The sequence below is a fragment of the Ranitomeya variabilis genome, chromosome 4 (assembly GCF_051348905.1).
Source record: "Ranitomeya variabilis isolate aRanVar5 chromosome 4, aRanVar5.hap1, whole genome shotgun sequence".
NCBI classification, from domain to species: domain Eukaryota; kingdom Metazoa; phylum Chordata; class Amphibia; order Anura; family Dendrobatidae; genus Ranitomeya; species Ranitomeya variabilis.
Window position 1 is genome coordinate 158,077,736 of NC_135235.1, and position 27,924 is coordinate 158,105,659.

A 27,924-nucleotide genomic window follows, 5' to 3' on the forward strand; every position below is an offset into this window, starting at 1 on the left:
AAAAAAAGGGAGCTTTAAATTGCCACTTAGTGGATCTACGTGAGTTCTGTTTGGCGTATATCTGCCAACCACATTCTGCCTTGTACATTGTGTGGTGTAATACACAAGGCCTTTTTTTCCCTGCAGTCTCCCCCCACAAAAAATAGGGAGCTTTAAATTGCTACTTAGTGGATCTACGTGAGTTCTGTTTGGCGTATATCTGCCAGCCACGTTCTGCCTTGTACATTGTGTGGTGTAATACACAGGGCCTGTTTTCCCCTGCAGTCTCCCCCCACAAAAAAAGGGAGCTTTAAATTGCCACTTAGTGGATCTACATGAGTTCTGCTTGGCGTATATCTGCCAACCACTTTCAGCCTTGTACATTGTGTGGTGCAATACACAGGGCCTTTTTTTCCCTGCAGTCTCCCCCCCCCAAAAAAAGGGGAGCTTTAAATTGCCACTTAGTGGATCTACGTGAGTTCTGTTTGGCGTATATCTGCCAGCCACGTTCTGCCTTGTACATTGTGTGGTGTAATACACAGGGCCTGTTTTTTCCTGCAGTCTTCCCGCCAAAAAAAGGGAGATATAAATTCTCCAAAAGTTAACATACATCTTCTACCTTGTTTAACAGTAGCATATAACGGTTTTTATGTTGGCAACATTTCCGCAAAAATGAGGAAGTCTGGTGGAAGAGGCCATGGGCGGTCGTTGCCAGCTGGTACTGATGGTGGTGGTGGTAGTGGAGCATCTGGTGGTACTGGGAAAAGCAAAATAGCACCAAAGGCTCGAGGTGTTGAGGCAGCGTCATCGTCTGGCTACACAAGGCCTCGAAGGCTCCCTTATCTGGGAGTTGGAAAACAGCTTTTAACCCCTTAGTGACAGAGCCAATTTGGTACTTAATGACCGAGCCAATTTTTACAATTCTGACCAGTGTCACTTTATGAGGTTATAACTCTGGAACGCTTTATCGGATCCCGCTGATTCTGAGATTGTTTTTTCGTGACATGTTGTACTTCAAGTTAGTGGTAACATTTCTTCGATATTACTTGCGATTATTTATGAAAAAAATGGAAATATGGCGAAAATTTTTAAAATTTTGCAATTTTCAAACTTTGTATTTTTATGCCCTTAAATCAGAGAGATATGTCACAAAAAATAGTTAATAAATAACATTTCTCACATGTCTACTTTACATCAGCACAATTTTGGAAACAATTTTTTTTTTGTTAGGGAGTTATAAGGGTTAAAAGTTGACCAGCAATTTCTCATTTTTACAACACCATGTTTTTTTTAGGGACCACATCACCTTTGAAGTGATTTTGAGGGGTCTATATGATAGAAAATAACCAAGTGTGACACCATTCTAAAAACTGCACCCCTCAAGCTGCTCAAAACCACATTCAAGAAGTTTATTAACCCTTTACGTACTTCACAGGAACTAAAACAATGTGGAAGAAAAAAATTAACATTTTACTTTTTTTTGCAAACATTTTACTTCAGAACCATTTTTTTTAATTTTCACAAGTGTAAAAACAGAAATTTAACCACAAATTTTGTTGTGCAATTTTTCCTGAGTACGCCGATACCCCATATGTGGAGGTAAACCACTGTTTGGGCGCACCGCAGAGCTTGGAAGTGAAGGAGCACCGTTTGACTGTTTCAATGCAGAATTGGCTGGAATTGAGATCGGACGCCATGTCGCGTTTGGAGAGCCCCTAATGTGCCTAAACAGTGGAAACCCCCCACAAGTGACACCATTTTGGAAACTAGACCCCCCAAGGAACTTATCTAGATGTGTGGTGAGCACTTTGAACCCCCAAGTGCTTCACAGAAGTTTATAACGTAGAGCCGTGAAAATAAAAAATCGCATTTGTTTTCACAAAAATGATTTTTTCGCCCACAAATTCTTATTTTCACAAGGGTAACAGGAGAAATTAGACCACAAAAGTTGTTGTGCAATTTCTCCTGAGTACGTCGATACCCCATATGTGGAGGTAAACCACTGTTTGGGCGCACCGCAGAGCTTGGAAGTGAAGGAGCACCGTTTGACTTTTTCAATGCAGAATTGGCTGGAATTGAGATCGGATGCCATGTCGCGTTTGGAGAGTCCCTGATGTGCCTAAACAGTGGAAACCCCCCACAAGTGATACCATTTTGGAAACTAGACCCCCCAAGGAACTTATCTAGATGTGTGGTGAGCACTTTGAACCCCCAAGTGCTTCACAGAAGTTTATAACGTAGAGCCGTGAAAATAAAAAATCTCATTTTTTCTACAAAAATGATCTTTTTGCCCCCAAATTTTTATTTTCACAAGGGTAACAGGAGAAATTAGACCACAAAAGTTGTTGTGCAATTTCTCCTGAGTACGCTGATACCCCATATATGGGGGTAAACCACTGTTTGGGCGCACCGCAGAGCTTGGAAGAGAAGGAGTGTCGTTTTACTTTTTCAATGTAGAATTGGCTGGAATTGAGATCGGACGCCATGTCACGTTTGGAGAGCCGCTGATGTGCCTAAACAGTAGAGACCCCCCACATATGACACCATTTTGGAAACTAGACCCCTTAAGGAACTTATCTAGATGTGTGGTGAGCACTTTAAACCCCCAGGTGCTTCACAGAAGTTTATAACGTAGAGCCGTGAAAATAAAAAAATCGCATTTTTTCTACAAAAATGATCTTTTTGCCTCCAAATTTTTATTTTACCAAGGGTAACAGGAGAAATTGGACCCCAGAAGCTGTTGTACAATTTGTCTTGAGTACGCCGACACCCCATATGTGGGGGTAAACCACTGTTTGGGCGCATGGCTGAGCTCGGAAGCAAAGGAGCGCCATTTGACTTTTCAATGCAAAATTGACTGGAATTGAGATCGGACGCCATGTCGCGTTTGGAGAGCCCCTGATGTGCCTAAACAGCAGAAACCCCCCAAAAGTGACCCCATTTTGGAAACTAGACCCCCCATGGAACTTATCTAGATGTGTAGTGAGAACTTTGAATGCCCAAGTGCATCACAGAAGTTTATAATGCAGAGTCGTGAAAATAAAAAATATATATTTTTTAACAATAAAGATTTTTTAGCCCCCAAGTTTTTATTTTCACAAGGGTAACAAGAGAAATTGGACCCCAAAAGTTGTTGTCCAGTTTGTCCTGAGTATGCTGGTACCCCATATGTGGGGGTAAACCACTGTTTGGGCGCACGGCAGAGCTCGGAAGGGAAGGAGCGCCATTTTGCAATGCAGACTTTGATAGAATTGTCTGCAGGCGTTATGTTGCGTTTGCAGACCCCTAATGTACCTAAACAGTAGAAACCCCCACAAGTGACCAAATTTTGGAAACTAGACCCCCTAAGGAACTTATCTAGATATGTGGTGAGAACTTTGAAAGCTCAAGTGCTTCACAGAAATTTATAATGCAGAGTAGTGAAAATAAAAAAATATATTTTTTTCCAACAAAAAAGATTTTTAGCCCCCAAGTTTTTATTTTCACAAGGGTAACAGGAGAAATTGGACCCCAAAAGTTGTTGTCCAATTTATCCCGAGTACGCTGATGCCCCATATGTGGGGGTAAACCACTGTTTGGGCGCACGGCAGAGCTCAGAAGGGAGGGAGTACCATTTGACTTTTTTAGCGCAAAATTGGCTGTCGTGTTTGGAGACCCCCTGATGTACCTAAACAGTGGAAACCCCCCAATTCTAACTCCAACCCTAACCCCAACACAGCCCTAACCCTAATCTCAACCCGATCCATAATCCTAATCACAACCCTAACGATAATCACAACCTCAACCCCAAAACAGCCCTAATCTCAACCCTAACCATAACCCTAATCAAAACCCTAAATCCAACACACCCCTAACCCTAATCCCAACCCTAACCCTAATCCCAACCCTAATCCCAAACGTAACACTAATCCCAACCCTAATCCAAACCCTAACCCTAATCCCAACTCTAACCCTAACTTTAGCCCCAACCCTAACTTTAGCCCCAACCCTAACCATAACTTTAGCCCCCGTCGTCACAAAAAAAGTTCAATGTAACCTTTTTTTTGTACGTCGCGTCCGCCATTTCCGCGGATGCGTGGCCGTAACTCTGCCCCCTCCTCCCCAGGACATAGACTGGGCAGCGGATGCGTTGAAAAACTGCATCCGCTGCCCACGTTGTGCACAATTTTCACAACGTGCGTCGGTACATCGGGCCGACGCATTGCGACCGCCCCGTACCGACGCAAGTGTGAAAGAAGCCTTAGGCTACTTTCAGACATAGCGCATTTTTGAGCGCTATTTTGCGGGCGCTTTTCAAAAATGCGCAATGTCATTTTCGTCTGCCGGCAAAGTGAATGAGAAATTCACTTTGCCGTTCAGACACACCGCAAAAAAACGCGGCGCTTTTGTCTGCAAACACGCCGGCGTAAAAAGAATTGACATGTCAATTCTTTACGCAGCGGCGTGTCTGCGTATCCCCCTAGGGCCCCATATTACCTTCCACACACAGCGCCTTTGTCCTGGGTGTCGGCGTCTTTGTACGGAGGGGTTGACACCCAGGACCGGACGTGACGTCGGACAGGAAGAGGGAAGCCCCCGCCCCCCAGTGAAGCATCATGGAGTCCTTCTGTGTGTGTGTGTGTGCGTGTGTGTGCGTGCGTGTGTGTGCGTGTGTGTGTCCCCATGCGACGCTAGTGCCACCATTGTGCTAAGTCGCCGTATGGGACTACTACTCCCATCCGGTATTAGGATGGGAGAGTTGTCCCTGTGTCCGGCGACTTAGCACAATTGTAAAGTTACACAAAACACCTACACACAATACACATACATGACACACAGTACATACAACATATAACACAGAGTATATACTCACCAACAGCACACTTGTAGGCGAAGCCCTCGATCCTCCAGGAAAAAATCCAAAAATAATAAACCAAATTCATACTCCCTGTCCGCAGAATCCATAAAACGAGTGTCCCACGCCGATCGGCTGCTCTCCGGCGATACACTGCCAGGAGCGAAGCTCCTAGCAGTGTATCGCGTACTGTTCCGGAGTTCAATGACTCCGGCGTCTCGGTTAACAGCAGTACAGCTGCGTTGAACTTTCCCACGCAGCACTGCCGTTAAGCGAGAGTGCCGGGTCAATGACCGCCGGTAAACTCGCTCGCGCATGCGCAGTGACACACCGACAGGAACTATGGCTCCTGTCAGTGTGTTGCTGCAGCCGTGGAGAGCAGACATATCTCTGGATGTGTCTGTTCTCCATGGAAAATCTTGATACGTGGCACTTAAATATGTGGCAATTAAATACGTGACACGTGGCACTTATACGTGATACGTGTCACTTAAATACGTGGCACTGAAATACGTGATACGTGGCACTTTGATACGTGGCACGTGTCACTTAAATACGTGGCACGTGGCACTGAAATATGTGGCACGTGGCACTTTGATACGTGGCACGTGTCTCTTAAATACGTGGCATGTGGCACTGAAAGATGTGGCATGTGGCACTTTGATACGTGGCACGTGGCACTTTGATACGTGGCACGTGGCACTGAAATATGTGGCACGTGGCACTTTGATACGTGGCACGTGGCACTTTGATACGTGGCACGTGGCACTTTGATACGTGGCACGTGGCACTTTGATACGTGGCACGTGTTACTTTGATACGTGGCACTGAAATATGTGGCACGTGGCACTTTGATACGTGGCACGTGTCACTTAAATACGTGGCACGTGGCACTGAAATATGTGGGACACGTCGCACAAAAAAGTTACATGTATTTTTTTTTGTGTCGACGGTCCGCCGAAGCACGACGCATCCGTCGCACGACGGATGCGACATGTGGCAATCCGTCGCAATGCGTCGCTAATGCAAGCCAATGGAGAAAAAACGCATCCTGCAAGCACTTTTGCAGGATGCGTTTTTTCTCCAACGACGCATTGCGACGGAAGCCAAAAAACGCTAGTGTGAAAGTAGCCTAACCCTAACCCTAGCCCTAACCCTAAATTTAGCCCCAACCCTAACCCTAACTCTAACCCTAACCCTAACCCTAACTCTAACCCTAACCCTAACCCTAACCCTAATTTTAGCCCCAACTTGTCTTCTCCTGCCGGCCGGCAGATGGCAGCAGATGGCGGGCGCACTGCGCATGCGCCCGCCATGATGAAAAAGCCGGCTGGCAGGAGAAGACAGAAGAGGACCCAGGGACCCCGGGTGAGTATGATAGGGTCCCCGAATCCCCCTATTTCTCTGTCCTCTGATGTGCGATCACATCAGAGGACAGAGAAATAACTGATCGCTTTTTTTTTTTTTTTTTTTTGCGGTCGCCGGTAAACTGTTAATTACCGGCGATCGCAAAGCAGGGGTCGGTGCAAATCGACCCCGATCATGTTCTTTGGGGTCTCGGCTACCCCCGGCAGCCGAGACCCCAAAGAACATCCGGGTGCCGGGCGGCGGGCGCACTACGCGTGCGCCCGCCATTTTTTCCCGGAAAAAAGATGGCGGTGCCCATCGGGAGCCACGAGGAGCACCGGGGGAGGTAGGTAAGTATTGGGGGGCTATTGGGGGCCATCGGGGACCACATTTCTCTGTCCTCCGATGTGCGATCACATCGGAGGACAGAGAAATTAAACGGCAAATCGCGTTTTTTTTTTTTTTGTTGCGACCGCCGGTAAACGGTTAATTACCGGCGATCGCAACTCGGGGGTCGGTAAAAACCCCCCGAATCATGTTCTCTGGGGTCTCGGCTACCCTCGGCAACCGAGACCCCAGAGAAAATCCGACTCTGGGGGGCGCTATTCACTTTTTCCACAGCGCCGTTAATTAACGGCGCTGTGGTTTAAGTACCCTTAGCGGCCGCCGTTAAAAGGCGTATCGGCGGTCGTTAAGGGGTTAAAGCCGGAGCAGCAGGAACAAGTTTTGGCTTTCCTTGCTGACTCAGCCTCTAGCTCTTTCACCTCCTCTTCAAAAGCTTCGAAATCTAAAACCAGCGAGTCGTCAGTGGCTGCTCCAGGTCCAGAAAAAGTTGCTTCCTTGTGTCCTTCACCCAAAACAAAAGTGAAGGATGCGGCAGGCAACACTACACTTTATTCCATGGAGCTCTTTACACATACCGTGCCTGGGTTAGAGAGGGAAATTGTTAAAAGCCCATTACAGGATGAATCGGACATGGAGTGCACAGATGCACAGCCACAGCTTGATTATTATGCTGTTCCATTGACTCGGATCACTACTTTGCCCTTGCAGTGTACTGAGCCCGAATCTAACGCTGATGAGACTATGGTGCCCAGTCCCGAACACTATAGCACCTTACACGTTGACACAGAGGACGGTGCAAAATGACATTGAAGAGGAGGTGGTAGATGACCCAGTTGTTGACCCTGATTGGCAGCCATTGGGAGAAGAGGGTGCCGCTGTCTGTAGCTCAGAAGCGGAGGAGGATAATCTGCTGCATCCATCTACATCGCAAAAGCTGTCATCTGGCAGGCCCGCATCAGGCCCAAAATGTGTGTCATAAAACACAACAGTTGTAGGACAGCGTTGCAATCCAGTGACAGTAGCACGGCGTGCAAAGCCTGAAAAGGTATTCCATAGTAGGACAAGTGCAGTGTGGCAATTTTTTAACCAAGATCCGAATGATCAGTCCAAAGTTATATGTAAGAAATGCTCCAAGACCTTTAGCAGAGGGAAGAATCTGCAAAGTTTAAATACAACATGCATGCGTACACATCTAACCAGCAGGCACTTGGAAGCATGGACTAACTACCAAACTTCTTTTACCATTGATGCACCTGCTCATATTGAAGTTAGTCAGCAACGCAACTTTGCTTCCATCACTGGAAGCCCACCGGTTAATGCGTCTGCTGATGCAAAGTTTGACGCACATCAAGAAGCAGGCGTCTGCGGCCGAGGAGGAGGGAAGCCTTGATGACAGTCAGCCATTGTCTGGTCAGGGAATTATCCGGGACGAGGTGGCGGATGAAGAGGAGGAGGAGGAGGAGGATGGGGCTGAATATTTATGGGAGGAGGATGCTTCTCAGGGGGCAATAGAAACTGGTGGCATTGCAAGGTCAGGTACAGGGTTTTTGCGGGCCACAAGTGATGTAGATTTTCAAGAAAGTTCTCTTCAACCCAGCACAAGCAGTGAATTGACACCTGGAACTTTGGCCCACATGGCAGATTATGCCTTGCGTATCCTAAAACGGGACCCCCGCATTATCAAAATGATGACCGATGACGATTACAGGTTGGCCTGCCTCCTGGATCCATGATCCAAAGGCAAATTACAAAATATCATGCCACATGAGAGCCTTGAGCAAATATTGGCTACCAAACAAGCAACTCTTGTAGACCGTTTGGTTCAGGCATTCCCAGCACACAGCGGCGCTGATGGTTCTCACACGAGCTGTAGGGGGCAACATGGCAGAGGTGCGAGAGGTGCACAAAGCCGAAGTGGCATTGGACAGAGGGGATTTCTCACCAGGTTGTGGAGTGATTTCACAATGACCGCAGACACGACAGGTACTGCTGCATCGATTCAAAGTGACAGGAGACAGCATTTGTCCAGTATGGTTACCAACTATTTTTCCGCCATTATCGATGTTCTCCCTCACAGGTCATTCCCCTTTGATTACTGGGCATCTAAACTAGACACCTGGCCCGAATTGGCAGAATATGCATTACAGGAGCTCGCTTGCCCAGCTGCTAGTGTGCTCTCAGAAAGAGGCTTCAGTGCTGCTGGTTCAATACTGACCGAAAAATGGACACGTCTGGCTCCCCGAAATGTTGATGATCAAACCTTCATTAAAATGAACCAATCATGGATTTCAAATTATTTTGCCCCACCTTCCCCTGCTGACACATAGCTTGCCAGAAAAATTTCTTGTTTTTGGCCTCCTCTTACTGACTGCTCCAATTCCGCCATTTGTAGGTGCCGAATGTCCACCATAGGCCATTTGTATACCTCCCTAAATGGGCTGACTCCCCCCACAGGGCCGTGGTCACAACGTGGCGCAAGCACCCGTGCGAGTGCTGTTTGCCTGGACAGGTGGATGTGCCCACTCTTGGGCCATGGCACTGGCACAGGGTCCTTCATAGTACAATGAAGTGTCTCTGATGGTGGTGGTGCACAACCAACGTCAGACACACCGTCGAATATGAGGGGCCCTGGGCCAGTACCGCCGCCCACGAGAGAGTGTTCCCCCCAGCTCGAACTGTGCTCTACCACTTGAAAAACTTACCTCTCCCTGCCCCACCACTGTGCAGTCTGTGCTGTTGAATCCTTAAATGGCACTGCCATAACAAATTTGTTGCAATGATAGATGATAGTAAAAATATACAGGGGCCCTGGCCTCCATTTAGACCCCTTAATATTTTGTGCCAACTACCCCTGTCTGCAACTCTGCAGAGGAGCCCACCCCTGTACCTCGCTATGCCACCAGTTTATTTATGACCAATTCCTTGGCTGACATTTAGCCCACTTTAGTATTTTGGCCTACTAACTGTGTCAGCCACTTCTAACAGTTGACCTCCGCTGAACAAAGCTATGCCACCTCTGTATTCCTGTTACCAATTGTGAACTGCATGTAGCCTACTTACTTATTTGTGCCTAGTAACTGTGTAAGCCTCTCATAACAGTTGTCCTCCCATGCTGAAACAAGCTAGGCCGCCTGGTTAGTCCTGCTGGCAGTTTTGAACTGCATTTAGACACCTTTTTTTAGGTTAGACCTCTGTCTGTCTGTCTGTGTGTCGGCGCCACACATTACAACTGGCCCCTCCCCTGAAACAAGCTAGGACGCCTGTGTGCTCCTCTTACCAATGTAGAACAGCATTTAGCCTATTTATTTATTTTGTCCTAGTAACTGTGCCAGACTCTCACAACAGTTGTCCTCCACCGCTGAACCCGGCAAGTCTGCCTGTGTACTCCTCTTACCAATTGTGAACTGCATATATCGTTCTTTTTTATTTCATGCCTACTCAGTGTGTCAGAGCCACTAATTACACTTGTCCTCCTCCGCTGAACCATGCTATGCCGACTGTGTACTCCTATTACAAATTTTGAACTGCAATTAGCCACCTTTTTTAATTGTAGGCCTACTCTGTCTGTCTGAGCCACTTATTACAGTTGTCCTCTGCTGAACAAAGCTATGCCACCTGTATACGCCACTAACCAATTTTGAACTGCATTTTGCCTACTTTCTTATTTATACCTACTAACTGTGTCTGCCTCCCATTACAGTTGTCCTCCACTCAACAAAGCTGAGCCTCAGTTTTCATCCGATGTCAGATATTAAACTGCATTTGGCCTTCTAGTTTGGTTGGGCCCTACTAACGGTGTCTGCCGCTCCTTGCTTGTCTCCTCCACTGAACAAAGCTGAGCTTCAATTTTCAGGCTGTCGGCCTACATAACACATGAAACTGCATTTGGCCTACTTGTTTGGTTGGGCCCTAGTAACGGTGTCTGCCGCTCCTTGCTTTTTTCCTCCACTGAACAAAGCTGAGCTTCAATCTTCAGGCTTTCGGCCTACATAACACATGAAACTGCATTTGGCCTACTAGTTTGGTTGGGCCCTAGTAACGGTGTCTGACACTCCTTGCTTGTCTCTTCCACTGAACAAAGCTGAGCTTCAATCTTCAGGCTTTCGGCCTACATAACACATGAAACTGCATTTGTCCTACTAGTTTGGTTGGGCCCTAGTAACGGTGTCTGCCGCTCCTTGCTTTTCTCCTCCACTGAACAAAGATGAGCTTCAATCTTCAGGCTTTCGGCCTACATAACACATTAAACTGTATTTGGCCTACTAGTTTGGTTGGGCCCTAGTAACGGTGTCTGCCGCTCCTTGCTTGTCTCTTCCACTGAACAAAGCTGAGCTTCAATCTTCAGGCTTTCGGCCTATAGGAAATTTTAAACTGCATTTGGCCTACTTGTTTGGTTGGGCCTTAGTAATGGTGTCTGCTGCTGCTTGGTGTTCTCCTCCACTGAACAAAGCTGAGCTTCAATCTTCAGGCTTTCGGCCTACATAACACATGAAACTGCATTTGTCCTACTAGTTTGGTTGGGCCCTAGTAATGGTATCTGACACTCCTTGCTTGTCTCCTCCACTGAATATAGCTGAGCTTCAATTTTCAGGCTTTCGACCTACATCAGATATTAAACTGCATTTGGCTTACTAGTTTGGTTGGGCCCTAGTAATGGTGTCTGCCGCTCCTTGCTTGTCTCCTCCACTGAACAAAGATGAGCTTCAATCTTCAGGCTTTCGGCCTGTAGGAAATTTTAAACTGCATTTGGCCTACTTGTTTGGTTGGGCCTACTAACGGTGTCTGCCGCTGCTCGGTGTTCTCCTCCACTCCACTCCTCCACTGAACAAAGCTGAGCTTCTATCTTCAGGCTTTCGACCTACATAACACATGAAACTGCATTTGGCCTACTTGTTTGGTTGGGCCCTAGTAACGGTGTCTGTCGCTCCTTGCTTGTCTCCTCCACTGAACAAAGCTGAGCTTCAATCTTCAGGCTTTCGGCCTATAGGAAATTTTAAACTGCATTTGGCCTACTTGTTTGGTTGGACCTACCAACGATGTCTGCCGCTGCTTGGTGTTCTCCTCCACTGAACAAAGCTGAGCTTCAATCTTCAGGCTTTCGGCCTATATCAGATATTAAACGGCATTTGGCCTACTAGTTTGGTTGGGCCCTACTAACGGTGTCTGTTGCTCCTTGCTTGTCTCCTCCATTGAACAAAGCTGAGCTTCAATTTTCAGGCTTTCGGCCTATATCAGATATTAACCTGCATTTGGCCTACTTGTTTGGTTGGGCCTACTAACGGTGTCTGCCGCTGATTGGTGTTCTCCTCCAATGAACAAAGCAGTGCCGCCTGTTTACTCCTGTTACCAATTTTGAACTGCATTTAGCCTACTTTATTCTTTGGGACTATATCTGTGTTTCCTCCTCATCCTGCCCATTGCCCAGCCACTGCTAGATGAGTCTGCTGGTACATTGACCCAGATCACTACATTCCCCTTGCACAGCCAGAATCTGACCCTGCTGAAAGTCAGGTTTCCCTTCCCACATACTATACCACCTTACACAGGGACAAAGAAGAAGGTGCAGATGAAAGTGCAAGCTCCTTCATCAGGTGGGGGAGCTTACTCGTTGGCGATGTCACTGGCACAGGGCCCCTCATAGTACGCAAAAGTGTTTCTGCCGGTGGGAGGCGCACCCACCGTCAAACACACCGCTGTACTTTGAGGGGCCCTGTGCCAGTGCAAATGCGAACAAATGGGCCCCCTGCTTTCTCAGGATCACAGCACTTGCAAAGTTTTAATACTTACCTCTCCCAGCTCCACCGCCGTGATGATGTCCGTGTTTCCTGGGCCCACAAAAAACTTGAGCCAGCCCTACCCCCCTCCCCACAACTTTAGCCAAATGACCCCCAATTTTCAATGCCTAACTATTATTATAAGGTAAATTAAGACTCACAAGCTTAAGTGACAAGAATTGATGTTTTTGACATTAAAATGGGCACTGTTGGTGTTTTCCTGTCCTCCACTCACTGCCGACTTTGATTCCCCATTGACTTACATTGGGTTTCATGTTTCGGTCGATCCCCGACTTTTCGCGATAATAGGCCAATTTCACTCCACCCGCCTTTTGACAAAGTTGGGTTTCGCGAAACCCGACTCGATCCTAAAAAAGTTAAAGTCTCTCAACCCTAGTTGGCAATAGCACAGGGTTCGTCCATGGTCAGCCAGTTCGCCGTCCAATTTCAGACTCTGGTCTCAGAGCTGGAGTGGCCAGTTAAAAAAGTCATAATTCCGGTGTTCTAGAAAGAACTGGCAGACCATGTGAAGGACGCCTTGGCCACCAGGGAGATTCCCGCCACACTGGAGGAGCTCGTTTCTATATCTACTCACATTGACCTCCGTTTTAACGAGCGGAGGTTAGAGCGGACCCAGTGTAGGCAGAGGTTTCGGCTGGCTCCTACCTTCCCCAGTCCTCTAGAATCTCCTGTTCAGGCGTCTGACACCCATGAGGCCATGGAGGTTTCTCGAGCAGGACCTAAGTCTCGGATCGCTCGAGTACCCGTCATTTGCAAAGATTGCCAACAAAAGGACATTATGCCAAAAAATGTCCACGGCGGTCGGGAAAACGATCGCGGAGACTCCATCACGTGTTTCTCAACGCAGTGATCCAGAACACTGCCCCATCCCTAAAGGGAAATATGCAAGGGATGCTGCCCTTCTTGTGATGGTGTCTCCACAGTGTTGGATGTTTTGATCTCCCCGAAGGCATTCATCCTTATGTTTATAGTCTTTTCACTAGGCACTGCTCCTAATAGCCAGTTTCCTACTCCACACTGATGAGGGGCAAATACCCCGAAACAGCTGTCTGTGGATGGATACCATGTTTTGGCATAGGTGGTTTTCCTTTATTGGTTGCTGCCCTTCCCGTGGTTGTTCCTTCCTGGTGAAAGACCTGGCTATTCATTGCTTGCGTTGAGAAACACGTGATGGTGTCTCCTCGGCTTTTCTACATATATTCGGGCATGTGTCTCCTGCGCCAAAAATAAGTCTCCTCGACAATGGTCAGCTGGGTTACTCTATCCCTTTGCCGGTGGCAGACAGGCCCTGGGAGATGGTCGGGATGGACTTTGTAGTGGGTTTGCCCAAGTCTCGTGGCTGTACCATCATTTGGGTTAACACCGATCATTTTTCTTAAATGGTGCATTTGGTGCCGCTTCCACGGCTACCTTCTGCATGGGCCTTGGCAGCGTTGTTCATAAAACACATCTTCCGCCTACATGGTATGCCGGACAAAATTGTCAGTGACCGGGGTCCCCAGTTTGCGTCTCGGTTCTGGAGAGAGCTTTGTCATCTTCTCAGCATTGAGTTGAATCTCTCTTCCGCATATCATCCCGAGACAAATGGGTTGGTAGAGAGGGCCAACCAGACCTTGGTCACATATCTGCGACATTTTGTCTCAGCCAGGCAGGATGACTGGGTATCCTTGCTATCGTGGCGGCGTTTGCGCTGAACAACGCCGTAGCTGACTCCACTGGACAAACCCCATTCCTCCTTATCTATAGTTAGCATCCGCAGGTACCTATGCCTATGCCCGTGTCTTCTGCCGACTCCAGGGTGGCAGACTGGGCTGTGGAGGCACGGGATATTTGGGACCACACTCAGGATGCCATTCGGGCATCCAAGGAGAAAATGAGGTCCTCCGCCGATGCACATCGATGCCCCGCTCTGAACTTTGCTCCTGGCGACTTGGTGTGGCTCTCCGCCCGTAACATCAGGCTGCAAGTTGAGTCCACTAAGTTTGCACCTCGCTACTTGGGCCCTTTCAAGGTCCTCGAACAGGTTAACCCTGTGGTCTACCGATTAGCCCTTCCGCCATGCCTGGGTATCACCGACACCTTTCATGTGTCCCTCTTGAAACCCGTATACATGTCCCAGTTTTCCGAGGCATCTGCCGGGACATCGGGTTCGTCTACGGATGATTACGAGGTGAATGCTATTTTGGGGTGCAAGGTGGTACGTGGCAAAAAATTTTATTTGGTGGAATGGAAGGGTTATGGTCCTGAGGACAGTTCCTGGGAGCCTGCTGAGCACATTAGGGCTCTGCAGCTCATTGCTGCCTTCGAGCGTAACAAGGTCCAAGGAGGGGGGCCCTAGGGGGGGGGTAATGTTAGGGGTCAAGTTCCCGCCTCTGCACAGGGGGAATCTCGGACCATCTCCGCTGCGGTCTCCCATTCTTCTCCTGCCGCAGTGGAGCCTGTCCAGCAGAGACGTCGGTCCCAGCGTCTCGCTCAGTCTGACTCTGTGCAAAGGGTTACTGCTGCTTTTCCAGCTTCTGCCATTGAAGCCCGTGCTGGGCAGCAGCGAGCAGATGCTTTTGGGACTAAGTCCTGCTTTTCCCCTTCTGAGCATGCCCAGGGTAAGATCTCTCATTTGAGATCGAGGGTCACATGCTTGGATACTGCAGTAAAACCCATTGGTTCTCCAGGAAGGTCCTGAAGGTGCTCAGGCTCTGTGGCAGCCTCTCGTTGGTCCTTCTAGGAAGGTCTTGTACTTGCTGCAGCTATAAAAGGTTTGCATGGCCGCACAGCCATGCGCTAGTATCAATCCAAATATGTGCTTTGCGCCAGTGTGGTTATGTATGAATGTATTCATGGACCCGGCTGAAATAAGCCCCTAGAATACCGGCACACCAAACAGTGCCACCTTTTACTAGCAGCAGGTTCCTCCTGCACGGTGGACCCCGGGCTGCGAACGCACCAATTATAATAAACGTCTATATTTATTCGGTGCGTTCCACTAGCCCTAACATGGGCTACCTGTGATTTGCGGAAAATTTCCTAGCAAATTGAATTATTGAGAAAAAAAATCCTAACTGTGATGAATTTGAATTTCAAAAGATTTGATCATTCCTAGAAAAAAAGTGAACATAACAGTTTTACCAATCAGCATATGATAATTAGATATGTAAATGTATTAAAGTTTGTAAATTTTACTAATAAACCTAACTTCCAATAGGATTTGAATAATTTTTACTGCAACTGGAACTATGTCTGAGAATATGGCTCCATAGGCCAAGAGTAATTCACTACAAATAAGTCCTAGTCTGTACCACTTCCAAAAAAATGTATCCAGGCTTATAAAAGTGGACTTAAGTTTTGTGCTTTTTTGTACTAATCAGACCTCTAGAGGCACATATTTTCCTTGCTTTATGTTCTGGATCATAGTTTTTATTATTATATTAATATTAGTTCAGTAGTTTAACAAATCCTATTGTACCAGAAATTTTTAAATTAGAAAACACAAGTGCAAAAACTCCAAAACACCCAGATATGTTCGATTTGCTATGCAATGTGGTTTTAATGAGCCTATAACAAAGGCAAGAGATTTTATGAAGAGATGCTATTGCTGTACCATGTTTTCCCTTGAGTCAATCTGAAATATACACTGGCCTTCACAGTCTCTAGCTGAGAATGATCTTTTGTTTAGGTTTCTTGACTACAAGCAGATTTGCACTTCAATTGGATATATCCTCAAAAGACAAAATGACATTTCCCTCTGTCTATATCTAAATCCCTCAGAGATTCTTTGTTGTAAGAAAATGTTTTAATATTTCAGTTTCACCCTCAAACAAATAACCTTTATCAATGAAACTATTCAAAGAGACCCCTGTTGCAATGCAACTCAACCTGTGAACTCTTTTATTCTTCTTTATCAAAAAAATGCCTTTAACCAAAGGAATAACCGAAATCAGGTATCTATTTCTAGGCTATCTTTTCATCCATGATACATAAGTAGAAATTAATACTTCTGCTGTTTTTATGGTAGGTGGCAAAGATTTTAAGGTTTATTGGTAGCAACGAGTGATGAGTGAACATGCTCGGATAACATTTTATCTGACCATTCTTGGGTGTTATTCCAGCATCTGGGAGTGTTCATTTATTATGTTCAAAGCTCTGCAGCTGCATGATCATGTTGCCCCCCAAGGAAGCCGAGGGCGAAACGCGTTGGGGCGCGTGTGTTGTCACCTGGATAGGAACATGGATAAGATGACCTGATGGGAACACTGTTTTTGTGGGACACTTAGAGGCTTTTTTGCTGATTGACTCTGATGGACCGAGACTATGATGGTTACACCTATATGTATTGATCAGTGATTAGATTACAACCACTATGATACTATATGTACTGGCACTTTAGTTTTATATTTATTCATTGGTTGTTACTGAGCCTGTACCCTCCATCTTTATACCCATGATGGCCTCATGGTGCTACACATTTTAGTGGGTGTACCTATGCTCCTAATTCAAATTTGCTCTGGTTGTGTTAATTGTAATTTGATTGTCATTGATATAAGCTTTGCACAGTTCTTGTGGAATATTTTACAAGGCTATAATAAAAATGTATTTTTACTTCTACTTTTTTGATGTGATTTTATGCTTCAATCTTGTGTGTTGGTGATCAGTATGAAGTATCACATGTTATTACCTACAGTAGCTTTATGAGTTGGTCTCAAAGACTACTATTATGTTATCGGTTCCTGAGATCCTGTATATGATTTGTGGCTGTTAGACAGCCTCAACACGTGTGGTTTCCATGAAAAACAAGCAACCCTCTTGTGTGTTGTCTATCCAACAGCCACATATCATGCAACTGCAGAGACATGAACATAATATACGAGCACTCCCCGATGCTCGGAAAACAACTGAGCGTTCTCGGACAAGACGTTATCCGAGCACATTCGCTCATCATTAGTCGTAATACTAAATCTGTTCATAAATTAAAATAGAAATATAAAATAAACCAGTGGCGCTAAAGTGGCACTGGTCCCTGCTGCAAATAATAGGACAATACCACCCTATTATCCCAGTGTGTACAATTGAATACAAATTATATATTTGCGCTTGGATGTGCCCTTTATTACTGACAGTAATTTTGTTCTGAATGATTATCTGCTGGATTAAAAATAGGGAGACTTTAGATGAAACCGTGGCAACCACTGAAAGTTAGGTGGCGATAAGGCATTGACCAACAACATGGGCTAAAACTGTGGCCTGCTAATACCGCATGCAACACATGAATAGTAAATAGGGCAAAGTCCAAAGGAAAGAATGGATCAATGAGGACACTTGTTTTTGGGGTAAAAATACCTGTTGCACAGCAGTTCCATTCCTCCCTGACAAAGGAATCCGTGAATTCCAAAACGCGTAGGATTATTGGTCCAAACCGCTTTCCGTAGCCAGTCACGTGGGTGATCACATGACTATGACATCACGAAAGGTCCTCTACGCACAGTGCACCTATTGGCTTTCATAGCAGAACTTCACTCCCGCTTCATGCGGGTGAAGACTCCCGAGGCACGCTTGTCACTGGCCGGGACAGCACCCGGGGTCTTCAAACTCAAGCACAGGTTCATTAACTCCATACTACAAAAGGACTTCATGCCGGCACTATAGACATCAGCACTTTGAATGGAACTGCTGAGCAACAGGTATTTTTACCCAAAAACCAAGTGTCCTCATTGATCCATTCTTTCCTTCGGACTTTGTTCTATTTACTATTGATGTGTTGCATGTGGTATTAGCAGGCCAGAGTTTTAGCCCATGTTGTTTGTCAATGCCATATCGCCACCTAACTTTCATGGGTTGCTACGGTTTCATATAAAGTCTCCCTATTTTTAATCCAGCAGCTAATCATTCAGAACAAAATTACTGTCAGTAATAAAGGGCACATCCAAGGGCAAATATATAGTTTTTTATTCATAAATTAAAATAGTCAATAATCAGTGGATGTTGTGTTTCTAGACTTTCAAAAGCATTTAAGAAGGTGCCACATAAAAGGTTTGATACCTAGTAAAAGAACTATTGAAAAAGTGCAAAATATGTGTAACTGGTTTACAATTGGTTCATTCATAGGAAACAAAGGGTGGATATTAATGGAACAAACTTTGATTGGATCACAGTTAATAGTAGAATACTCCAGGAGTTAGTATTGGGCCGTTTCTATTCAATACAGTATATTTGTTATTGAACTGATTTGGTGAAGCATGCAATGTAAAATTTTAATAATTCTAATGTTTCTAAGTGACACTAAACTCTGAATTGCAAATTAAGTTTAATATAGCACTTGGGCTGAAGAATTTAAATACCCAAAAAACTACATTAAGCAAATTACTTGGTAAGTCTGCCAACTGAAAAAAGCCAGAAAGCTGCTGTTAAGGCAAATAAAATCTTGGGTTGTAGTGACAAGATCACAGATTTGCTGCTATGTAAGTCACTAATGAGGCTATACTTTGTGTATAGTGTACAATTTTGGGCTTAAGTGTACATAGAAAAAGGACATAGTGGGTAGTGACCAAGGTTAATAAGTGGGTGCATTGCATACCGAAACAAGGTTTCAAGCTTGGATTTATTCAGCATGGGAAAAAAGATGCATTAGGGTCTATCTATTTACTGTACAATGTTCAAATATATGAGTGGACAATAAAAAGATCTTTCTAATGATCGGTTTATACAAACTCCTGTGACCATGAAAAGGAGTCAGACTTTACAACTAGAGGAAAAACTGTTTCATTATCATCGCAAACAGGAATTCTGTGCCAACGTGATGTTGTGATGGTTGAGTCATTGAACAAGTTCATGGAGAGCATGAATACCTTTTTTAAAAAATTAAATAATAATATTAAAGGTTATGGATACTGAATTTTGGAGATGCGATATTTATTGTGGGAAATGGTTTGATTGATACATTTGGATTACATAAGGAAGCCATTTTTCTCTCCTTCAGGCCCTGGGAGCCATATTTATGTAAAAAACAAAGAATTAAAATAAAAAATATGGATATACTCACCCATCCGGGGGCCCCTGGACCTTACCGATTGTAACCAGCAGCCTCCGTTCCTAAGAATGAGCAGTTTAAGACCTTCGATGACGTCGCAGCTTGTGATTGGTCGCGTGCCGCTCATGTGACCGCTCACGCGACCAATCACAGACCGCGACGTCATCGCAGGCCCTAAACTCCTCAATGAGGAGTTTAGGACCTGCGATGACGTCGCGGCCTGTGATTGGTTGCGTGAGCGGTCACATGAGCGGCACGCGACCAATCAGAAGCCGCGGCATCATCGAAGGCCCTTCACGCGCTCATTCTTAGGAACGGAGGCTGCCGGTTACAGCGGTAAGGTCCAGGGGCCACCGGAGAGGTGAGTATATCCATATTTTTTATTTTAATTCTTTATTTTTTACATGAATATGGATCCGATTCTGATTTCCGATATCACAAAAGTATCGGAACTCAGTATCGGAATTCCGATACCGCAAGTATCGGCCGATACCCGATACTTGCGGTATCGGAATGCTCAACACTAATTATAAGACTATAGGTTAAACTCAAAGAACATGTGTGTTTTATTGTCAAATCGAGATAAATTAAACATTTTTCAAAATATAAGCATACACATTACAGATATTTATGTTTAATGTGGACAAAACATACATACAAAGTCGCTAATTAAAAGTGTCAGATGAAAGTTAGTTTATGAGCTGTAGGAAATATTGTACATATGTATCATAAATCCACAATTGTAATTCCAATACAGTTGGTTCACTGTATAGAATGCAAAGAAAACAAGCATGCAATGATTTGGAAATCTATTATAGCAATATTTTATTCCTAACAGAACATAGAACACAGTTAGACATTTATCCATTTCATTTGCAAAAAAAAACTTGTTTAGAAATTGAAATCTCTAAAAACTTGACAAAAGGCTGGAAAAGTAAATGGTACTAATGAAAAACAACTGGATGGTAAATCTTGTAACTAAGTCCAGTGACTGTGTAGAACAGGAGCATGTTAGATAGGCCAGGGACACACATAACGTATAAAAAAAGGTCCGTTTTTCACGGACGAGAATCGCACAAATGTTTCAAAAACAGTGATCCGTGTGCAGTGCAAGTATGCGATTTCCTCGCATCAAATGATCCGTGTGACATCCGTGTGTCATCCGTATGGCATCCGTATGCCGAGATTTTCTCGCAGGCTTGCAAAACCGACATCTAATGGATTTATGTGCTCGAGTTCATATGAGTTCATCCACCAGAGGGCGCATCACCGCAACTCAATGTAAGTACAGATCACTCAGATTTCCTTCATTACCCGGGGCTTACAGACACGAGTGAGTGCTTTAGCACAGCTTATGGCTGTAAAATAATTAACCCCTTCAGATGGATTACCTCGTGGGACGTGACAGTTCACCAGAGGGTATGTATCTTGTGCGTTTATTATTTTGCCAAGCGAGGGTGTTATGATGGATTGAGAGAGCAATAAAATACTAAAACAACCGGTGTGTTTATTTCATTAAAATAATTTTTAATAATGTGTGTGTTTTTTAACCCTTTCAGACAATTGGATTGATAATGGATAGGTGTCATAATTGACGCCTCTCCATTATTAATCTGGCTTAAAGGGAACCTGTCACCACGTTTTTGGAAGATGGGATAAAAATAGCGTTAAATAGGGGCAGAGGTGGGCGTTACATTAGTGTGTGTGTTATGCGTTTATTACCCACCTAAGTTGCCGAAATAACTTTGCAAAGTCTCCGTTTTCGCCTGTCAATCAGGCTGGTCAGGTCGCATGGGCGTTGTCTTCCCCCAGATTTGGCGTAGTTTTCCGTTGGTGGCGTAGTGGTGTGCGCATGCCCAAAGTCCGGAATCCTCTTCCAGGGGATTTAAAATAGCGCGGTGTTCGTTATTGCATTGGTGATCGGTGGGCGCGGCCATCTTCCTTTGGCCGCGCGTGCGCAGAAGCGGCGCTCTGCTGGCCGCGGCTTCAGGAAAATGGCCGCCGCGATATCCATCTGCGCACGCGCGGCATCCCGCGGCCATTTTCCTGAAGCCGCGGCCAGCAGAGCGCCGCTTCTGCGCACGCGCGGCCAAAGGAAGATGGCCGCGCCCACCGATCACCAATGCAATAACGAACACCGCGCTATTTTAAATCCCCTGGAAGAGGATTCCGGACTTTGGGCATGCGCACACCACTACGCCACCAACGGAAAACTACGCCAAATCTGGGTGAAGACACCACGCCCATGTGACCTGACCAGCCTGATTGACAGGCGAAAACGGAGACTTTGCAAAGTTATTTCGGCAACTTAGGTGGGTAATAAACGCATAACAAACACACTAATGTAACGCCCACCTCTGCCCCTATTTAACGCTATTTTTATCCCATCTTCCAAAAACGTGGTGACAGGTTCCCTTTAATGTCACCTTACAATAGCAAGGTGGCATTAACCCTTCATTACCCCATATCCCACCGCTACAGGGAGTGGGAAGAGAGTGGCCAAGTGCCAGAATAGGCGCATCTTCCAGATGTGCCTTTTCTGGGGTGGCTGGGGGCAGATGTTTTTAGCCACGGGGGGGCCAATAACCATGGACCCTCTCCTGGCTATTAATATCTGCCCTCAGTCACTGGCTTTACCACTCTGGCGGAGAAAATTGCGCGGGAGCCCATGCCAATTTTTTCCGCCATTTAACCCTTTATTTTAGCAGCTACAGCGCCCACATTTTGCACATACAGGCCCTTCTCAAAAAATTAGCATATAGTGTTAAATTTCATTATTTACCATAATGTAATGATTACAATTAAACTTTCATATATTATAGATTCATTATCCACCAACTGAAATTTGTCAGGTCTTTTATTGTTTTAATACTGATGATTTTGGCATACAACTCCTGATAACCCAAAAAACCTGTCTCAATAAATTAGCATATTTCACCCGTCCAATCAAATAAAAGTGTTTTTTAATAACAAACAAAAAAAACCATCAAATAATAATGTTCAGTTATGCACTCAATACTTTGTCGGGAATCCTTTGGCAGAAATGACTGCTTCAATGCGGCGTGGCACTGCTGAGATGTTATGGAGGCCCAGGATGCTTCAATAGCGGCCTTAAGCTCATCCAGAGTGTTGGGTCTTGCGTCTCTCAACTTTCTCTTCACAATATCCCACAGATTCTCTATGGGGTTCAGGTCAGGAGAGTTGGCAGGCCAATTGAGCACAGTAATACCATGGTCAGTAAACCATTTACCAGTGGTTTTGGCACTGTGAGCAGGTGCCAGGTCGTGCTGAAAAATGAAATCTTCATCTCCATAAAGCATTTCAGCCGATGGAAGCATGAAGTGCTCCAAAATCTCCTGATAGCTAGCTGCATTGACCCTGCCCTTGATGAAACACAGTGGACCAACACCAGCAGCTGACATGGCACCCCACACCATCACTGACTGTGGGTACTTGACACTGGACTTCAGGCATTTTGGCATTTCCTTCTCCCCAGTCTTCCTCCAGACTCTGGCACCTTGATTTCCGAATGACATGCAAAATTTGCTTTCATCAGAAAAAAGTACTTGGGACCACTTAGCAACAGTCCAGTGCTGCTTCTCTGTAGCCCAGGTCAGGCGCTTCTGCCGCTGTTTATGGTTCAAAAGTGGCTTTACCTGGGGAATGCGGCACCTGTAGCCCATTTCCTGCACACGCCTGTGCACGGTGGCTCTGGATGTTTCCACACCAGACTCAGTCCACTGCTTCCTCAGGTTCCCCAAGGTCTGGAATCGGTCCTTCTCCACAATCTTCCTCAGGGTCCGGTCACCTCTTCTCGTTGTACAGCGTTTTCTGCCACATTGTTTCCTTCCAACAGACTTACCATTGAGGTGCCTTGATACAGCACTCTGGGAACAGCCTATTTGTTGAGAAATTTCTTTCTGGGTCTTACCCTCTTGCTTGAGGGTGTCAATGATGGCCTTCTTGACATCTGTCAGGTCGCTAGTCTTACCCATGATGGGGGTTTTGAGTAATGAACCAGGCAGGGAGTTTTTAAAAGCCTCAGGTATCTTTTGCATGTGTTTAGAGTTAATTAGTTGATTCAGAAGATTAGGGTAATAGGTCATTTAGAGAACCTTTTCTTGATATGCTAATTTATTGAGACAGGTTTTTTGGGTTATCAGGAGTTGTATGCCAAAATCATCAGTATTAAAACAATAAAAGACCTGACAAATTTCAGTTGGTGGATAATGAAACTATAATATATGAAAGTTTAATTGTAATCATTACATTATGGTAAATAATGAAATTTAACACTATATGCTAATTTTTTGAGAAGGACCTGTACACACTACTAACATTAGTAGTGTGGAATATGCAAAAAAAAAAAGGGGATATGAGATGGTTTACTGTATGTAAACCATGTCTCATATCATGTCGGGTTTGTGAAGGAGAAATCAAAAGCCGGCAATTGAATTACCGGCTTTTCAATAGAACACCGCTGCGTATTTCTCGCAATGCACACGCATGGTCCGTGTGTAATCCGATTTATTCTCGCACCCATAGACTTGCATTGGCGAGATACGCTGACAATCGCAGCATGCTGCGAGTTCCCTCGGATCCGAAATACGGTGGAGAAAATATCGGATGATGGGAGCTGCACCATAGGTTAACATTGGGCCGAGTGCTATGCGATTTTTTATCGCATAGCACTCGTCCGTATTACTGTCTAGTGTGACCCCGGCCATAGGCAGAGTCTCTCAAAAGCAAAACCTGGTCAGAGGTTCACCAATTTGTGAACAGCTGCATCTAACAATTGTTGAAGTTCAGAAAAACGTTCCTGAATGTAAAACTGCAAAGACTTTGGATATCATAGTCCACCGTCTACAGCACATGATATCATCAAAAGATTCAGAGATTCTGGAGAAATCCATGAGCACAAGGGACAAGACATGGTCAATATTTGATGCCTCAGAAGCAGAAGAACAGTGTAACAGTATACAACACAACGGCAACGAAGAAACATGTAGCTGATGAGGCTATGCAGTGGCTGCAGCAATAGCACCATGGTAGAAAGTTTGGACTGGGTAGTCTTGGACATGTGTGGCAATTTAAGGGATTTAAGGGAAGCCATGCAGCCCTAGTACCAACTGCAGTACTACAATATAGCTATCATTAATCAATTTTCCCTTTAACTATGTTATTTGTTCTATGTATATGAAGGAATAAATAATATATTAAATGCCTGTTGTTGTATGTCACATTTATAGCTTTATATATCATTTTGACAAATGTTAGGATTTCCACACTTGTGGCAGATAACCTGCCCTGCTTAAATGTGACAAAGTCATTGGCCGCGCTTAATGGGAGTCTCTCTCCGGATTTTGGTAACCTCATCTGAGAGCAGCATATTGTCGGAAAAAGGACTCTGATTCCAGTGATGTAACACTAAGTTACTGGGTGCAGCAGTTGTGATACAATCAAAGTTTTTAGATGTAGCACGTAGCAGAGCTCTGAAAGCTAAACCCCCACACCACAGCAGTATAGTATATGTCCATTGTCTGATGACAGTAAGCTGCTAGTCATTGTTAGGGATATAGTTGGACCAGGACTCAAAAGGACATAAGTTTGGGCATGAAGTTGGACTAGGAATCCCCAACGGTAATGAGCATCCTTCTTTGTTAAAGCGGACAGGACATCTCAATTTTAGTGATTGATGAAAAAAGTACTCTAGTGTGGAGACTTTACAGTCATTATAAGAGATATCCTTCTGGGACCAAGCAGCTTTAACCCCTTTACCATCCGAGACTTATCCACATGTCCCTGTGACCTGGTACATGCACAGAGGCCGTGAGCGCACAAGCACCTCCAGGTGTCAGCTGATTCTGACAGCTGACACACAACACTCAGTGCAAGGAGAGGTCCTGCACCACTTCCAGCACTTTAACCCCCTAAATGTTGAAATCAAATTCAATCACAACATTTCAGTAGCAGTCAGAGGAAAGAAAGCCACTCTGCCCTTGGATAGGATACCCCGGTGCTAGCGCTAGCAAAGTTGTTTGATCATGCTCATAGCATGATGAAGAAACTTTGTCTGTCACTGCAGCACTGACGGTTTGCATAGCATAGGGATTCTCCTTATCTCCATGCTATATACAAGCAGTCAGCCTGGAAAGATTAAAAGTACCATAATGGGACAAAGTAAAAAAGTAAAAAAAAGGTTTTAAAAAAATTGTGAAAGTATGACAAAATAATAATAAAGAATATAAATATATTGCAGCCATGAATAAATATTTTTATGAAAAAAAAATATTAACAATAAAAGTAAACATATTTGGTATCGCAGAATCCGGAGTGGCCCAACCTATAAAACTGGTCCATTAGCTAACTCCTTTAGTGGACACCATACACAATGCTTTATTATCATACCACCGAACAAAAAGTGAAATAAATGCGATCAAAAAGACAAGTATAAATAAACATGGCACCCCTGCAAATGTCATCTTGTCCTGCAAAAAACAGGCCATCATACAGCTCCATCAGTGGAAAAATACAGCTCTCATAAAAAAGTGATGCAAAAATAATACTTTTATCTATAAAATAGTTTTTATTGTGTAAAAGCACCAAATATATAAAAATTAGTGCTGAGCGAGTGTACTCGTTGCTCGGGTTTTCCCGAGCACGCTCGGGTGACCTCCGAGTATTTATGACTGCTCGGAGATTTAGTTTTCATCTCAGCAGCTGAATGATTTACAGCTACTAGCCTGCTTGATTACATGTGAGGATTCCCTAGCAACCAGGCAACCCCCACATGTACTCAGCCTGGCTAGTAGCTGTAAATCATTCAGCTGCTGCGATGAAAACTAAATCTCCGAGCAGTCATAAATACTCGGAGGTCACCCGAGCGTGCTCAAGAAAACCCGAGCAACAAGTACACTCGCACATCACTAATAAAAATAGCAATATGAATGGGATACAGAGGTGTATCTAGCCTTTCTTGCACCCGGGGCAAAGAATCAGTTTGGCGCCCCCCCAAACCCCATAATGTCCAGATTTGTGCCCCCATAATGTCCAGATTTGTGCCCCCATAATGTCCTGATTTGTGCCCCCATACTGTCCTGATTTGTGCCCCCTTAATGTCCTGATTTCTGCCCCATCTGCATCCCCCCCTTATCAGGATATGTTCCTCAGTCTTTCATCCAGCTGCCCCCCTGGCTAAGGCTTTGCTTCACAGTCCTCAGGCTCACCAGTGACACATACCCATTTTGCATTGACCCTGGCCGCTGCTCCCTCCTCCTCCCCCTATCATGCATGCAGGCAGGCTCATTTCAAAGTTAATCATTCAGAAATGATTCTGAAGGTTCGGTCGGTTTGTGTCTTCAGACTTCAGCTCCATTACCCGGTCCCCGCGGCCACGGTCTGGAGCACTTACCACCGGCACCGACGTCACGGTCCAACGCAACACTACACCCGAACTGAACACCGGTGCAACAAACGAAGCAGCAGCCTGTCACACGCTCAGTGACGTCAGCCGCTGCTGGCACTTCCCCGATGCGGAAGTGCCAGTGGCGGTCAGCGCCTCTCAGCGATTGTCAGGGGCGCAGGGGCTGGCTTCAACTGAGAAGGGAAGGGACTCGTCTCACAAGGCAAGCCGAACCAGGTACTAGTGACGCGCAGCTGCAACACTTTCTCTGAGAGAACGAACGGGATTATCTCAGACTGTGGGGGCGGCAGAATGCCACTGACGAGGAGCCTGGCTTGGACCGCTGCAATGCCGCATCATCAGGTGGCCCCGCTGGCACGCCCCTGTCAGCTGCGCCCGGGGCACATGCCCCGGCTGCCCCCCTGGATACGCCACTGATGGGATATCACTGTAGCTGTACTGATCCAAAGAAAAAAAGCTGCCTTATAAATTTTACCACATACGGAATGACATAAAAAAGAAAAAAAAATTCTGAATTGCTATTTTTTGTTCATTATTCCTCCCAAAATTCACAATAGAAAGCGACCAAAAAATGTAATGTGTCTGAAACTGGTACCAATAAAACGTCAACACGTCCTGCAAAAAACAAGCCCTCACATGATTCTGTGGGCTGAAATATGGAAAAATTATAGCTCTCAAAATATGGTGATGCAAAAACTAGTTTTTGCAAAAAAAAGCGTTTTTCAGTGTGTCACAGCAGCCAAACATAAAAAACTGATCTAAATCTGGTATTGCTGTAATCGCACCAACCAGAAGAGTAAAGTCGCCATATCACTTATACCACACGAGGAATGGCATAAAAAAAACAATTCTTCACTTGCTGTTTATTTGTTCATTCTGTTTCCCAAAGATCGCAGTAAGGCTCAGCTCACATTTATCCTGTGCTCTGCACTGAGTGCATACACTGTGGTTTTTGTGTAAATCTCTGAAATACGTGATTCAGACAGAACCACCAGCATAAGATCTACCCAGCATAAGATCTACTATATAATTGTCTAAGGGTCACTTTCGTCTTTCTGTCTGTCCTTCTGTCTGTCTGTCTGTCACGGAAATCCCAAGTTGCTGATTGGTCACGGCCAGCTGGCCGCGACCAATCAGCGACGGGCACAGTCTGGCGGCGAAATGGCCGCTCCTTACTCCCCGC